This window comes from Lycorma delicatula, chromosome 12 (assembly GCF_047948215.1).
Source record: "Lycorma delicatula isolate Av1 chromosome 12, ASM4794821v1, whole genome shotgun sequence".
NCBI lineage: Eukaryota > Metazoa > Arthropoda > Insecta > Hemiptera > Fulgoridae > Lycorma > Lycorma delicatula.
The window spans coordinates 18,080,677-18,096,910 of NC_134466.1; positions in this window are offsets into that span (position 1 = coordinate 18,080,677).

Below are 16,234 nucleotides of genomic sequence, written 5' to 3' on the forward strand. Positions count from 1 at the left end.
TATTTGACGAGGTGAGTAATCGGTCTTTGATTTCAGCGACTGTATCTGTATTTAACACTGACGCAGATCTTTTGTGTTCCTTGTTATTAACAGAACCGGTCTCTTTAAATTTTGCGACTAACCTTAATACTGATGTTTTGTTAGGAGCTGGTTTATCCGGGTACTTATGGCGAAACAAATCTAGCACTGCAACCGCTGATTTCGTACTGAAGTACGACTCGACAATGAAAACACGTTCATCCAGCGAAAACACCATCTTGTTTCTAGCATTACACTGAACGTTATGATTGCATTGTTGTTACTATCGGTAGTGTTCTACTGCGTTCCCGCGATGTTCAGATGTTGGATGAGTCCATTTCAGTAACGAGTAGGGGAGTAAGCTTGACTTTTGAAATTTTATGGATGAGTAATTGATGGGTTGCGTTTTATATGGGACACTCTGTATAAATAGTTTATAAAATATACGTAATTTAATAGGCGTACAAGGAAGTTGTGTGGTATCAACATCAGATTTTTTATATCAGTATTAATATTTATTAAAAAACTTTTAAGCCTTTTACTGTGAACAAAATTACACGTCATTTATTCAAATCGATCTATAAACGGCTGCGATATAACTGAAATTTTAATGGAACCGAAGAATTTTGAGTGAAAACATTCATCAAATTGTCAAGACCGTGTTATCCTCAATCTGCACTTCGAGTTAGGTGGTATCCAATTTTAGATTTGTTTTCTTATAACTACCAATAATTAGATTTTACATTAAAACGTTAGATTTAATCATAATCTTTCCTTGTAAGAAAAATATAAAACTGATTATTAATTTTTACATTCAGTACCAGCCAGTGAAATAGATGAAATATCGTCAAACATCTGGAATCGTTTTACAGGAATCTATTTATACAACGTTTTATTAAATTCATTATCCAAAAATCGATTGACAGAATCTTTTAAATTTGTTTTCATAATATATTTGATAGAATCGAAGTAAAAAAAGTCATCAATATTTAAAAACCTGATGATGTATGTGAAATAAAAGTATTGAAATTTAAGCAACTTTGCCAGATCTTTTATGGTTAAATAGTTTCTTTTATAATTTATATTTAAATTATATGAATTTTACTTTTAAGCAGATTTCTTTTTAATGCTGTTTTACATTTTACCCTGTTCTTAATAATCTGTACTTTATGTTTCTTTTACGGCTGCAAATAAAATTATGATTATTTTATTATTATTTTTAATGAATACGTAACAGGGCAGCTCGAAAAAATAAAACTGAAATTAGCCTTATAATTTAATTATCGTATTTTAATCCATATTTTATTGTACTGTTTATACATCTGTAAATAACAGTTCGTTTAAAATGGCAGTTTTTTTTTACGAGGTTCTTAATGTCGATCGAGTGATTTACTCCTGTATATTGTACTCGTAAAAAGCTCCCCTCCCCATTTCACTACGGACAGTAAAAATACCGTAAATTACCCGTACTTCCGAATAAAAGCCCATAAGAATTAATGAATATCCCGTAAGCACATAAAAAAAAATTTATTCACTGTGAGATTTTTTTTATATCGGTACACAATGAATAATTTGTCGATAGACCTTTGCACGCGCACTTATCGGGGTTGAATTAAATTAAAGTTTTAAATCAGATTTTAAAATAATATTACAAAAAGTATTCAAAATTTTTCAAAACTTACTTTATACTTTTTAGTCGTACTTCAATCAAATTATTGTCATTGCAGGAGTTTAATCAGTAGGTTAATTTGGATTTGAAAAGATATCGTATATTGAAGCCCCGCATAGCCGTTTTGCAGGTTTTGACATTTTTTACCCCCGTACGCGGGAATGTATGCAAAAGCAATGGTAGAATACTGTATTGTCTCCCGGCTTTAGCAACTGTGCAAAATTTCATCGACGGGCAATGTCGGGAAGTATGTTAAATTAAGGGTGCAAGATTTGAGAACAAACATAAAAAAAAAACACATTGCGAGTTAAAGAAAAGCAAGTAATAAAACTGTAACTGGCCAAACGGTACTTAAGTCAAATTAAATTTTTCGAATGAATCTTATTACGTCAAATTAAATTATCAATATAATAATATAGGGAATTCATAAATAAATAAACACACACACACACACATAGATATATATAAACGAGTATATGCTTATTAGCGTCTTGCGTGTTATTGCATGTATTCATACGTACTCACGTACGTATGAATAACATGGTTTTGTTGTTAACAATTTTTGTTTGCGGCAGATGACTCATTTGTGTGTAACTGATTGCACACTTTTTGGTGGGTCGGGTAGAGGTACTGTCATTCCGCTGGAGTGGTAGTGATAGATTGACGAACCATATGAAATGGCACTGTCTTACTTACACCTATTTTAAAGAATTCGCCCGCTTGCGTGTTAACATCGGTCTACGTTCACTGGACGTCTTGTGCTTAGAATTAAGCGTTATATATTTCCAATAAAATTACAATGAAATTGTAAACCGTACTGTAAGGGTCTCGCAGATATCATTTCTTCCGCTGAAAAAACAAAAATTTCTGTAATATAAATAAAACGGTTTTTATCAAACCGATAGCGATATCAAAAAAGGTAAGACGGTACAGTTCTATTAAAAAAAATACATGTTAAATATATGTAATAGACAATAGATACACAATAATCGATAATAAACAAGTTTAAGCGTTCCATGTAATAAGAAAACATTTGTTACAAAACTGTTACCGGTCCGATTTCATTTATTAAACAACGATAAGAATTATATTATTTCTGTAAATGCAATATGTTTTACATATAAATAAAATCCGGCCGGTAAGAGTTTTGTAACAATTTTCCCTTTTTTTCTTATACATGGAACGGTTAAACATTGTTTATTATTTATTATTGTATATCAACTGTCTATTACATATATTAACATGTTTTTTTTCAAACAAAATTCTAAATTAATTACAAATTTGATAATAGAAATGTAGTGTTTTAACTTTTTTGATATCAGTATCGTTCTGTTAATAACAGTTTTATTTATATTACAAATCTTTTTTGTTTTTTAAGTGGAAAAACGATGTCTACCGATACAAGATATCTACAATATCAAGATACCGTTTAAATATATCTACGATATCTATCGTACGGTTTACAATTTCATTGTATTGCTTTTTTTATATTAGTGCATTCGTTAGATTATTCTTTTATATTTTTTTATGAATTACTGACTGTTATCTTATGAATTTATGATTAAAATTGATTGCCTTAGAGCAAACAAATTGAATTTCACAGCTAATTTTTTTTTTTTTTTGTTACGTCATCATTCACTTCAAAGCATATTTTTCCTTTTTTATAGAAATTTTTTAATAAAAATAATATAATGAACTTTACAACACGAAAATCCATGATATAATATTGCACTTATTACTTTGTAATTGACACCCTCGAATTTTATCGTTAAATTCGATTTTACCAATCGAATTTATTTCCCGTTTTATTTATTCATTTTTTAATAAAACTAGTATAATCTCTTGTAAACTAATGATTTTATTGATTTTTTTAAAGAAGTGATGGGAATTAAAAAAATTATTTCATCTTCAGTACTTTTATTTACGTAAGAAAAATTTACTATTAAAGCAAGCTGTAGTATATTTTCTATTAAATTTTAGTATTTCAAGTACATTATCACATTTTGGAAGCTACCTACTACTATCAAGTACTTCTAGCGACGCGATTCGTAAAGGTACATTAAAATAATGAATAAAGTGACACATTCGAGTCCCACGGTTCATCAAATGGAAAAAAATATGTTCTCTAACAAAATTCGAGGCACCTTTTCAAAATACTCCTCATTAATAATCTAAATAAATTAAAATATAATGTTTTCACGCTAATTTTTATTATTTTTCCCCATTTTCGTATCACTATTAGGTTAGGTCATATTTAGAACTTCGTCGCCTCAAATCGACGAAGTTCTAACGAAGTCCGTGATTATTATTACCGCTATCATAATTATTATTAATAAAAATCGAATAAGTGTGTTGTGATATTGCGGTCGTTCAGTGAAGACTGTGAAGCGTGAAGATGAAAAACAGTGGACAACCTCTACTGCCTTACGGCATAAAACTTAAAAAGACCGATTTCTTTAATTTTATTTTTTTTACCGATCCACGTACTTCCCCGTTATTGATATAGCAGCATATATCGCCAAAGCCGAGAAAAAAAAAAACAAAAAAATAAAGTTTTTCTGCGTTAAAATTACATAAATAGTTATAATTCACTCGCTATATTTTTTTATTGAAAAAATTTTCCACCGACTTTAACCAATTCTTTTCGAATAATAATTAACGTCTCTAAAGATTAATATAATCTTAATAATAATTTTAATCTGTCTAAAACAACACATGCGACCAAAAATAAATGTTATAAGTTTAGATTAATTTAACTGTGGAGGCTCGCGTACAGGCACTTTTTTTTAGACCATTCTTAAACACCTCCAAGGCAACCGGTCCTCGCCGTTAAGCAAAACTCAGTCACCTCGAAGTTTCGTGGCAGCAGACTGCCTTCCCTGACTTGCCTCTTCTGAGGTTCTCCCACGGGGTCCTCCTAGTTTCATCAGGCTATGTCGACCTCCACATCCGGGTGGCCGGCACCTCCTTACGCTAGGAGGCTGCCGTCCCCGTTCCTAACCTACCCGTTCCAGGCATGCGTTTCAAATGCCCTTCACTGACCGCGATCCTTATACACCTCTAGGGTCCCTTATGTCATCATCAGGGAGTCCCGATTCTTCCACACTTGCATGTAATTGAGCCTGGGCACCCTAGGCGTAAAGGCTGCCTCCCTGTTTCTATACGTCGCCGCGTTTCGAACCCGGTTTCTTTTTTTCCCATAAAGTTAACTTCCTCCTCCTAATGTTTCCTTCCTTTTCCCTTACTTACAGCAGCTAGTTTCCCTAGCCATTCATCCCCTGCTCTCCTTCTCCTTCCCCTCTTCTCTTCCCCTCGTCATCCTTTCCCAGTTTCTTCCCCGTTTGCAATAGGGGAAAGTTAACCTATCTTCTCTATCGAGGGATTGCAGCTAATACATGCCGAGTGACACGCGTGCCCTAGACACACATTTTATGGAATACCATTGAACACATAATATCAGTTTAACACTTAAAACGACAATACTATTTAACAATCAGCGCAGTACGCAAGATCTACATATATATGGTTAAATTCTTAATACTAACGATTTTATTTTACGCTCTTCTCTCAGTATAGCTTCTACATACAGTATACTCAAAAAAATATTATACATTTACATCAAAATAATAGAGCGTTGCAGTTACAATATTATTAACTACTAATGATTTACACAAAATCCACGTATGTGTTATTGAATTCGTAAAGTTAACAATGAGAATATACATTTACAATTGACAGCATATACACAAAAATACAGTCATAAAACAATTGATAAGTAAATTACAATATTACGCTTCCTCTTTGCCCTCTTCTCTTCCCTTGTTACCCCATCCTCTTTTTCTTTCCCTTTTGCAATAGGAGAAAGGTAACCTACCATCCCTAATGCGGGGATGCACTTAGTACATGCCGAGTGATATGCGTGCCCTAGCGAATTTACACACAATATACAGAATAATACAAAATCTTATTCGTTTAAAATGGAATACCGTTGATCACATAATATTACACAAGATACAACTTAACACTTAAAATGACAATACTATTTAACAATCAATGAAATACACAAGATCTGCGTACGCATTATTGAATTCCTAATACTAACAATTACAAATTCATTCATTTATGCTCTCCTCTCATTACAGCTTTTAGCGTCCTTTGTTTTGAACAACATACGGTATACACAAAATATAATCGTACATTTATATCAAAATAATTGAACACTGAAATTACAATACCGTTAACTATCAACAATTTACCCAAAATCCACATATGTGTGTTTCGCGTATAGGCACTGTGGACTGCAACATACCCTATTTCCACTTGGTATTATCGATAACATTTAATATAATGAGTTTATTATAATGAATTTCTTCAATTCTTTCTTTATACTTGTACAATATATAATCCTTAAGCTTAATGTCAGTAGCCAACCCCCGGTTAAGAAAACGATAGAAAAATATTTGTATGGAACTGTTCGCTTCTCAGTTCCCGCGGCGTGGTGTTTGGCTGTTATGCGCATGCGCACATAGGAAGCTGCAGACGAAGCTGCGAGGGAGAGAGAGCACTGTCTCTCCCGCAGCGCCGACCCCGGCTTTCTCGTGGAAGGTAGTTTTTTTTTTACTCCGCATGTGTTGTACTTAAAAAACCGTGTACCATATTATTGATTGCGATAAGGTGTAGAATTAGATTATTATCCTGCTTCCGAATATTCTATTTGATTCATATTTTTTCGGTTCTTTTATTTTACAGAAAACTTTATCCGTGGCCTTTTCATGATTTTCTTCTTTTAAGATTTTATCGAGTTTCTGAATAAATTTTCTATTTATAAATATTTGTTTCCTTTTACACAATTTTAAAACGAAGACTAAACGTTTTTTGGAGCAGCACCCACAATAATTTTAGCTTCGAGCCGCCAGTGTTGCCAAATAAAGAACGAAAAATAAACCTATACCAAAATTTTTATATTTTTCTTTAATTCAAAGATCTTAAAACGAACAGAAATATACAGGTCAGATACGGTTAAACTTTTAATTATAACAAAACCAATTAAAGTAATTAACAATTAAAAATAAAATAGTAATATTATTAGATAACAATACCGTATGATTTATGTCATCTCTCTGTCATATATCCTTTATAACTAAATCAACTAAAATCTAATTTGGCTTTGGCCGCTGAACAATGTCATCTGCCAGAATACATTTACATTATTAAAAGTTGATGACGTGGAGATATATGCTAATTGTTTTTGACACCCGACGCAACAAATCCGTCAGAACGGTCCTAAATTCTAATCACCGTTCCTTTAATCCTATGCCCATCCAAGATATCATTAATCATTTACTACAACACCCTCTGTTTGTTTCAATCTGAAAAAATAATCTGTTTACAGCTAAAATATTCAATCCCGCTTCTCTGCTTCTCTTAATTTAATTTAATAATAATTTAATTGTATAAACTAAATTTCCACTTACAAAAAAATTTAAGAAGTGTAAATCCTAGTACTTTCGGAGCTGTTACTCCATCTTCAGGGATTTTCTAAAACATGTTAATTTATGTTCAAATCAATAATCGGTTTTAAATTAAACCGTTATGTTCATCATAGTCGTTCGTCAAGAAAAAAATTATCTCCAACATAACAGTTTAATTTAAAAACGATTATCGATTTGAATTTAAATTAACTTCTTTTAAAAAATCCCTGAAGATGGAGTAACAGCCTCGAGAGTACTAGGATTTACACTTTTTAGATTTATTGGTAAGTGGAAATTTAATTTACAACATTGTATTAATACCACCGATGTCAAATTCACGGTAAATTAAATCTAAATAATAATTAATTTTAGTTATAAATATTTTTATGTATTATATAAATTTAGATCTTCATTACACTCAAGCTATAAAATATTTCCAAATGGCTAAACATGCATTATCGTTTTTTGGATTTTGTGTTAAATCGATTTCACGGCTAAATCTCATCCGCCCAAGTTTATTATAAAAGTGCTGCTGTGACGTTTCTACATATTTTCTTTCCGAATATTGGTTAACTGCTCTCAATTCGGATGTAATTATCACAATCGCGTTAGCCGATTTACATAATGAAATTATAATAGCAACAGCAAATTATTTTTTACCCGCTTCATAAAATCTCTTTGGAAATCATCCAATTAATAAAATTTTACACTAATGACGGATCTGTACAAGAGAATAATTTTGGTACGGAAACAAAACACGTTTGAATTCAAAAATTTATTTGAAATAAATCATCAAAAGACATACGAACAAAAATTTGCCATCCAGGAAACCGACTACGCAACACCTGGTATTATCTAATTGTAAGAATTAGGCATTTATTTCAAAGAAAAAATATTATGTAGACATCACATGACTTACTTACACAATTATTAAATAAATAAAATATACACATTTTTTTTAAAATGAAAAGTACATAAAATTTTATTTCATTATTATTAATAAATCAACATATTTAAATTTAAAAAAAAAAGTAGTAAATGGAGGCTGATTCAAACCGATGTGGCTTCTTCTTGTAAGATCCAAATACAGGATGTCCCATATAAAACGCAACCCATCAATCACACATCCATGAAATTTCAAAAGTCAAGCTTACACCCCTACTCGTTACTGAAATGGACTCGTCCAACATCTGAACATCGCGGCGACGCAGTAGAACACTACCGATAGTAACAACAATGCAATCATAACGTTCAGTGTATTACTAGAGACAAGATGGTGTTTTCATTGTCGAGTCGTACTTCGACAATCAGTGTTGCAGTGCAAGATTTGTTTCGTCATAAGTACCCAGATAAACCAGCTCCTAACAAAACATCATTATTAAGGTTAGTCGCAAAATTTAGAGAGATTGGTTCTGTTAATAACAAGGAACACAAAAGATCTGCGTCAGTGTTGAATACAGATTCAGTCACTGAAATCAAAGACCGATTACTCGCCTCGCCAAATAAATCGATCAAGACGTTTTCTGCAGAAATTAATTTGTCTAAATCGACCGTTCATCGGGCGACTAAACGATTACAATTACGACCTTACCGCATTCAAACTGTTCATCGACTTCTTGAGCCCGACAAATAAAAACGGCTATAATATTGTCAACGGTTCCGTCGATTACTGCGTGAGGGAATTAATGTTATGGATTCGTTATTTTTCACAGATGAGGCACGGTTTCATTTGTATGGCTACGTAAACAGCCAATCAGTAGAATTTGGAGCGCTGAAAATCCCCACGTTTATCACGAAAAACAATTACACCCGCAGAAGTTGGGTGTGTGGTGCGCGATATCGCAGAAGAAAACCTGTAGTAACCTTAATGTCTTCAGTTTGCTCATAACTGAAGGAATTCTTTGGTAATCGTGTTATCGGTCGAGGCTTGTGGCCACCAAGATCTTCAGATTTGACTGCGGCGGATTTGTTTCTGTGGGGTTACCTCAAAGAAAAAGCCTACAGTAACAAACCACGAACACTTGAACGATTTAAAGTCAATATTAAAATAGCTGTATTAAATATCCGGCCACAAACTTTGAAAAAAGTTGCAAGAAACGCTGTAAAAAGAATTGAAGCTTGTATTCAAGAAGATGGCGGCCACTTCCAACATTTACTCTAAATGGAAGGTAATGGATGGTAATAATAAAAATTACATTTACATTTACACATGCCTTTTTATTATTTCAATACCTACCAATATAAGGTTGGGTTGCGTTTTATATGGGACAGCCTGTATTTCATTAATTACAATTTTATTTGGCTATAAGTGTGGAACCGATGAAAATAAGTACCACTTATGATATATCGTTGAAAATCTTTCGGTGAGGGCTTATTACTGCAGTTAAGAAAAAATCCAAAATCCGAATGTTTGTGGATTTTCGGCTTTTTGGGTATTTTTTGTTGAGTCGATTGCAATCAAAAGGAGAGGTGCACAAGTAGATGGTACAACTGTCCTAAATCCAAAATTTCAACATCCTACGGCTAATCGTTTTGACTTACGCGAGATACGTACATACAGACGTCACGCAACGTAGTCAAAATAGATATTTCCGTTGAAATGGTTTGCTCCGTTGAAATGGATTTGGTCAACTTAAAATCCCGGAGAATTCACATTTATACCGAACTTATACGATGGTTTTTAGCTAAAGGTAATTCTTTTTTTTACATGGAATAATAATTTGTGAAGAAACTTGGATCGACAGTTTTGATCCGGAATCAAAACATCAGAGTACGAAGTAAAAATATCAGAGTTCACGCGCCAGGTTTTGAGACCGTAAAGATCCATTTTATTGCGATTACTTGGAAGAAAACCCTACAAATAACAGCGAGTACTACTGTGGCGTGCTAGAAAATAAAGTTAAATCTACAATAAGGAAGAAATGTTCTGATTATCTATCAAAAAACTTTATTATTCTGTACGATAACGCTCGCCGCCGTATCGATCAAAATATTCGGGAAGATATTAACATTTTTGGCCGGGAGGTGTTTTTCCATTCACCTAAAAAAGTCGAATATCGCGACGTCACGATCTTTTTTGTCATCTTAAAGATTTTTTAAGCGGCGAAAATTAACCGATGCGATACAAGAAAGGCTCAGACACCGAAGTAAATAATTCTTAACCACTGGAATAATGAAGCTCACAGAAAGATGCGATAAATGCCTAAATACAGTCGGGAATTTTGATGAAAAGTAGCGTTAGTTGCAATATCATTGTATAAATAGTAATTTTCTACCCTTATTCGTCTTTTTAAGTATTGAACGACTAACAAAGACTAACAGAGTAAATTTTTATTTATTAATTATGAAATACGTACGTAAGTAATTATTCCGTCATTAAAGAAAATGTTTTTGATGAATGGATTCCAAGAAACTGAAGTTTGGGAACAGGCTAATCATCATATTAAAATGAGAAAAAACAAAAAAAAAGGAATTAAAAAAATTTTATAGAAACAACTTTACTATCAACGGTAAGTAAAATGATCAAATTGTGGTTTGCGTTTTATAGGGAGGAGTTGTAAATTTATATGTATAAAAAAAGAGCAAAGCACAATTTTATCACTTTATTATGTCCTTTTTTTTTTCCTTTTACATTTAACAAAAATAAACAGCGTACCACGTCGTTTTTATTCTCTTTGTAACATATTTAGAAAGAAGAAATAGCACAATATAAGCGTAGCCAACTGTAGCATCAGTTACTGTTTCCACATCGCTTCATCTATATTTCCTCGCCACTATCCAGACCTCTGTATGTATATAAAAATATACTAAAAAATATTAATCTAACAATTTATGTAAATCAAAACGTATTTTAAAACGGATATGTTTCGTTTTTTTCCAAACACTCTGTACATTTAAAAAAAAAAAAAAAATAATGATAGTAAAAGGGTAAAACATTTTTCCATAAATATATACATAATTAAATTAAAATTATAGAATTATCATATAAATAAAACAACAAAATAATTCGTTTTTTACCCATCAATAAAAGATGAATGTTAATCAACCCGAAAACTTTTAATCGACCATAACTTCAATAGGTCGGCCTATAAAATATTCTAAATTATTTACAAACAAAAATACAGTTATCTGCAAGGTAGTTATTTTTAATGTTAATAAAATAAAGATATCAAAAAACAAAATATTGAAGCTCTCAGAATATTTACTCTTTTCTTTTCTTCTTCTTCCGTTGTGGTCGCCTAAGAACGTGTAACAATTTTATTTCCTTCTCCTTTGCCCTTCCTTATCTTCCAGTACTCTTCATCTTTACGCTATGCGTTTTTTTCCTTTCCTCAAACAACTTTGTTCCAGTTCTCTTATCTTTCCTATCTTCGAATCCTTCTATTTCTTACGAAACATATCTTTCTCTGTTACATCATCCTCTTTTAAGTTGTTTTTTCCAGATCTTTTTTGATATATTGGATTGTAATAACTTCGTTTCCCAACGGTACTTAAAAATTTGTTTCATTTACCTATTGTCGTCATTCATTCTACTTAAGTGACTAAAGAAAATCAGACAAAGAAAATCAGGCAAACATCTTTGACTGCTGAACCGAATTATCAAAAACGATAGATGGAAGTCGACTCATTATTCTGATCGCATACAAATTCATTACCGCACATAAATCTCATGAGTAATTATACCAAAATACTTCTGTGATTACAAACGGTCGGAAATTTTCATGTTAATATCCAATACCAAAAGAATTTTACGAATATGATTTTGAATTTGTAATTAATGATTTTTCCTTCTTTCAATCATATAGTATGTCGGATATAAAATGTAACATGATAAAGTGTTGTTTAATCTAAACTAAAAATACTTTTAGAATATGACACAGATTTAAACGGGATTTTAATCGATAGTAATCAGATGACCACTACCCTTTTAAAAAAAAAATAATCTTGAAAGTTTTAATTTGGAGAAATAAAGACAGTTTTCCATAAATTTAATTTGAATTACCGTATCGAAAATTCTGGAGATTAATTACGAAATGCACAAGTTACGATCTGGTAAACTGCAATCACCAAAATATTATAGGTCTTCTATTAGGATATTATTTGTATTAACATTGGAAATAAAACAAAGGATTTAGGGTAAAACTAATAATTATACCCAAACCTCAAGATTTATAAATACGATAAAGATGAAACAATTTTTCATTTTTTTCACAACTCCCTCTTGACACATGATATATTATTATTAAGCGTACAAGGTCAATCGAGTTGAAGTGTGTTGAATGAGAAGAGAGTAAAAGGAATAATCCTTATAAGACATTCTTTTCTAAAGAAAGAAAAAAAAACATTCAAGTATTTTATAAAAATCGATATTACATTACTTATTAAGTGTTTGAATAAAAGAATTAACCGACGTCATCTTATTGTCCCTTTTTCCCCTCTCCTTCATCGCTTTGTCTTTTATAACAGTTACTCTTCATCGACATCGACTCTCAGACTTGTTGAGTTTTTAAATGAGATATAGGAAGATGAAAGTTAACAACCACTTGACACATTTTAACTTTATGTTCACTCTTATAATATAATATAAAAAAAAAAAAAAAAAAAAAAAAATTCATATACATCTAACAACATTCTTTTTTTCATTATATAAAGGGATTTTCTCAACCGAGTGGAAAATTTGAACATATAGTGTCCCGTGAAGAAACGGAGAAACTTTCAGTATATGTTCTACTGGTGAATATAATGAAAAACGGATTCAGATAAACATACGTTTTTTTGTGGTTGTTTGTTCTCCCCTGGGACGGCTCAACAATCAAGTATTACTCAGCCCAGGGGAGTGTCCTTGCGACTCTAATCAGACTCCCAGCCTAGCGGCAGTACGTCCGGCATGGCGAAAGAACACACTGGTATGTAATTTTATATAAAATTATTTTCCCGTCTGCAATGCATGAAAAGCTACTAAAATTTAATTTACGTTAATTACGGTTACTTTTTATCAGATTAATGACGTCCATTATAAACCTTTGTCGTTTGGTGAACACAGTAAAGACGTTATTCATACAGCTTAGTATCACCGACATACCTAGGAGCTTGAAACGTCGATATGCGACAGTATATTGGGCTCGTAGATGAAAATAGTGAGAACTCACTTCGATCCTAACTTTATCTAGGATATATTTTGGTAACTGTATCTAGGACACAATATATATGGTATATATATATTACGGTAAATTTAAATAATCCGGTGATTATGTACATTTACCGGTGAATTTGATTAATCGCCTCCGATGTTGGAGAATTTAATAAATAAATTGCTATTTATTTATTAAATATGGCATAAAGAGGAATTTCCGGAAGAATGGAAAACCGCAATAATTCACCCTTTACATAGAAAAGGTGATAAAACCAACCCCGACAACTATAGGGGAATTTCCTTACTAGATTGCACTTACAAAATTCTATCCAGAATAATTTACAACAGAATCAAAGACCAACTGGAACAAGAACTAGGGGAATACCAAGGAGGATTTAGACCATGGCGAGGCTGCCCAGAACAAATTATAAATTTAAAATTAATTATAGGGTATCATAAACTAAGGAATAAACAACTGGTAGTGACTTCTAAGGAATAAACAACTGGTAGTGACTTTTATTGATTTCTAGAAAGCATATGATTGTGTACATCGAGAATCCCTGCTAAAAATCCTGAGAAATTTAGGGCTTCACCCAAAACTAGTCAAATCATCGGACTAACACTAACGGATACCAAATCCAAGGTTCAATTCAGGGGAGAAATATCTGATCCATTCGACATCAAAACAGGACTGAGACAAGGAGATGGACTGTCACCGCTTTCATTCAACTGTGCCCTTGAATTTATAATACGGGATTGGAAAAAATTAAATAAAAATAACGTTAAAACAGGAAAAGGTATCTCAGTAAATTGCCTAGGATTTGCGAACGATTTAGCCCTATTATCCCAAAATATAGAAGAGGCCAGATACCAACTGTGAACACTGGAAGAGATTGCAGGAAAAATTGGTCTAAAAATTTCATACGAAAAAACCAAAATTATGGTGAGAGACCCGCTATGCATAAGCTAAGTAAAAATAAACAATAATTACATAGAACTAGTAGAAAACGTTAAATATTTGGGGGAAAACATCACACACAACCTCCAAGAAAATCCAAACTGGAATGAAAGAACAAATAAACTCATCAAAACCACAATAAAAACACGAAACATCTATAACAAAAAATGCATGTAATCCATAAACACAAAAATAAGACATTATAACTCAGTTATCCGACCAGAAATACTTTACGGATGCGAAACCATATTTGGACCGTACCAGACAAGGTTTACCGACGAACTGGAAAAGATTGAAAGACAGATTCTACGACGATACATCGGGAAAAACGTTAAAAAAGACGGGATTTGGAGAATTATTTCAAACGAAGAGATTTACAAAACGATCATCCCGATAACTAATAAATTTAGAAAGAAGAGAATTCCCTTTCTAGGACATATTTTCAGAACGGAAGAGACCAGACTTATCAAACGGATAATCGAACTTTTCTGAAACAAGAAAAGCAGACCGAACTGGTTATACGAAGTACAGAAAGACTTGGAGGAATTAGACATAACCCGCGAAAACCTAAAAACGAAAACCGGAAACTATGAGAAATTAAAAAATAAAGAAACAAGATTCCTATCAAAACCCAAGAAAACAATAAGCCGGATGTACTCTGAACAAGAAAAAGCAAGAAGATCTGAAACCCTTAGAAATTACAGGCAAAAAAGAAAAGCTGAAAAACAACAAATCAGCAAGAAAAGAAAGAACTTGCCAAAAAAATGAACTAAAGTGATCCATTATGGTCTTAAAAGAAAAAAAAAAAATTTATGGAATTTTTCAGAAACACCCTTCTCCCCCCAAAAAATTAATTTTTTATTCAATCAGCCAAAAATCGATGTATTTTTAATATCCAATAAGAATTAGGTGGGAATATTTATATATCAAAATAAAAAATCAAATTTGGTGGTTTTTCGTTCCCCCCCCCCCAAAAGTTTGCAAGTATTTCATCTGGAGACAACTGAATATAGCAAGAAATATTGATATTAACAATAACCAAGTTGAAGAAACAACCAAGTATAACCATTTATGTTGCCATTATTATAACCGTTCATAATTATTTATTTTATATATATAATTAACCAAACTTAACCTACGCTCGCTAACGTTGACTTTAATACAGTAAATTTTTTATTATTTAAATAATAAATAACTGTAATTATTCCAGTATTTTTTTTATTACTTTTTTTTTGAAAATGCCATGTCTGATCGAGATTCGATCCCGGATCATCCAAATGAAACGCCGAGACGCTGCCGTTAACGCCACGGAAGCCGGAAATTATTTATTATTTAAATAATCAAAACATGACTGTTAATTAGTCGAGTTACGCGATCGAAGCGAGCGTAGGATAAGTTTGGTTAATTTATATCTATAATTATAAGCAATAATGCTTATATTTTTAATATGAAAAATATGTTAATATGCAGAATGTTTAAAATAACTGGTATAAAAGAGCATATTAGCGTGTTATTGGGTTGTTTCTCCAACCGGGTTATTGTTAATATCAATATTTCCTGCTATTAAGTTTTTTTTTTATGTCTGGGGGGAACCGAAATAGATCCCAATTTATTAAATATATCGGTCATTTTATATATTTTCCATATTAATATATTTTACATATTAAAATAAAGCTCGACTGTAAGCAGTAATTATTGAATTTATTATTTAAGTAATCAAAATAATAGTGTTAAGAAGTCGAGGTTAGCGAGCGAAGCGAACATATGATGGTTAGATTATCATAAACCAACCAAACATAATCTACGCTCGCTTCGCTCTCTAACCTCGTCTAATTAACGTTAAATATATAAATTATTTTATTCTACAACATTGGAAGCGATTTTTCAAATTCACCGGTAATTATGCATAATCACAGAATTAATCAAATTTAGAGAAACGTATTTGTACGATGAACACAATTCTTTTTGAATCGATGAAAATAAAT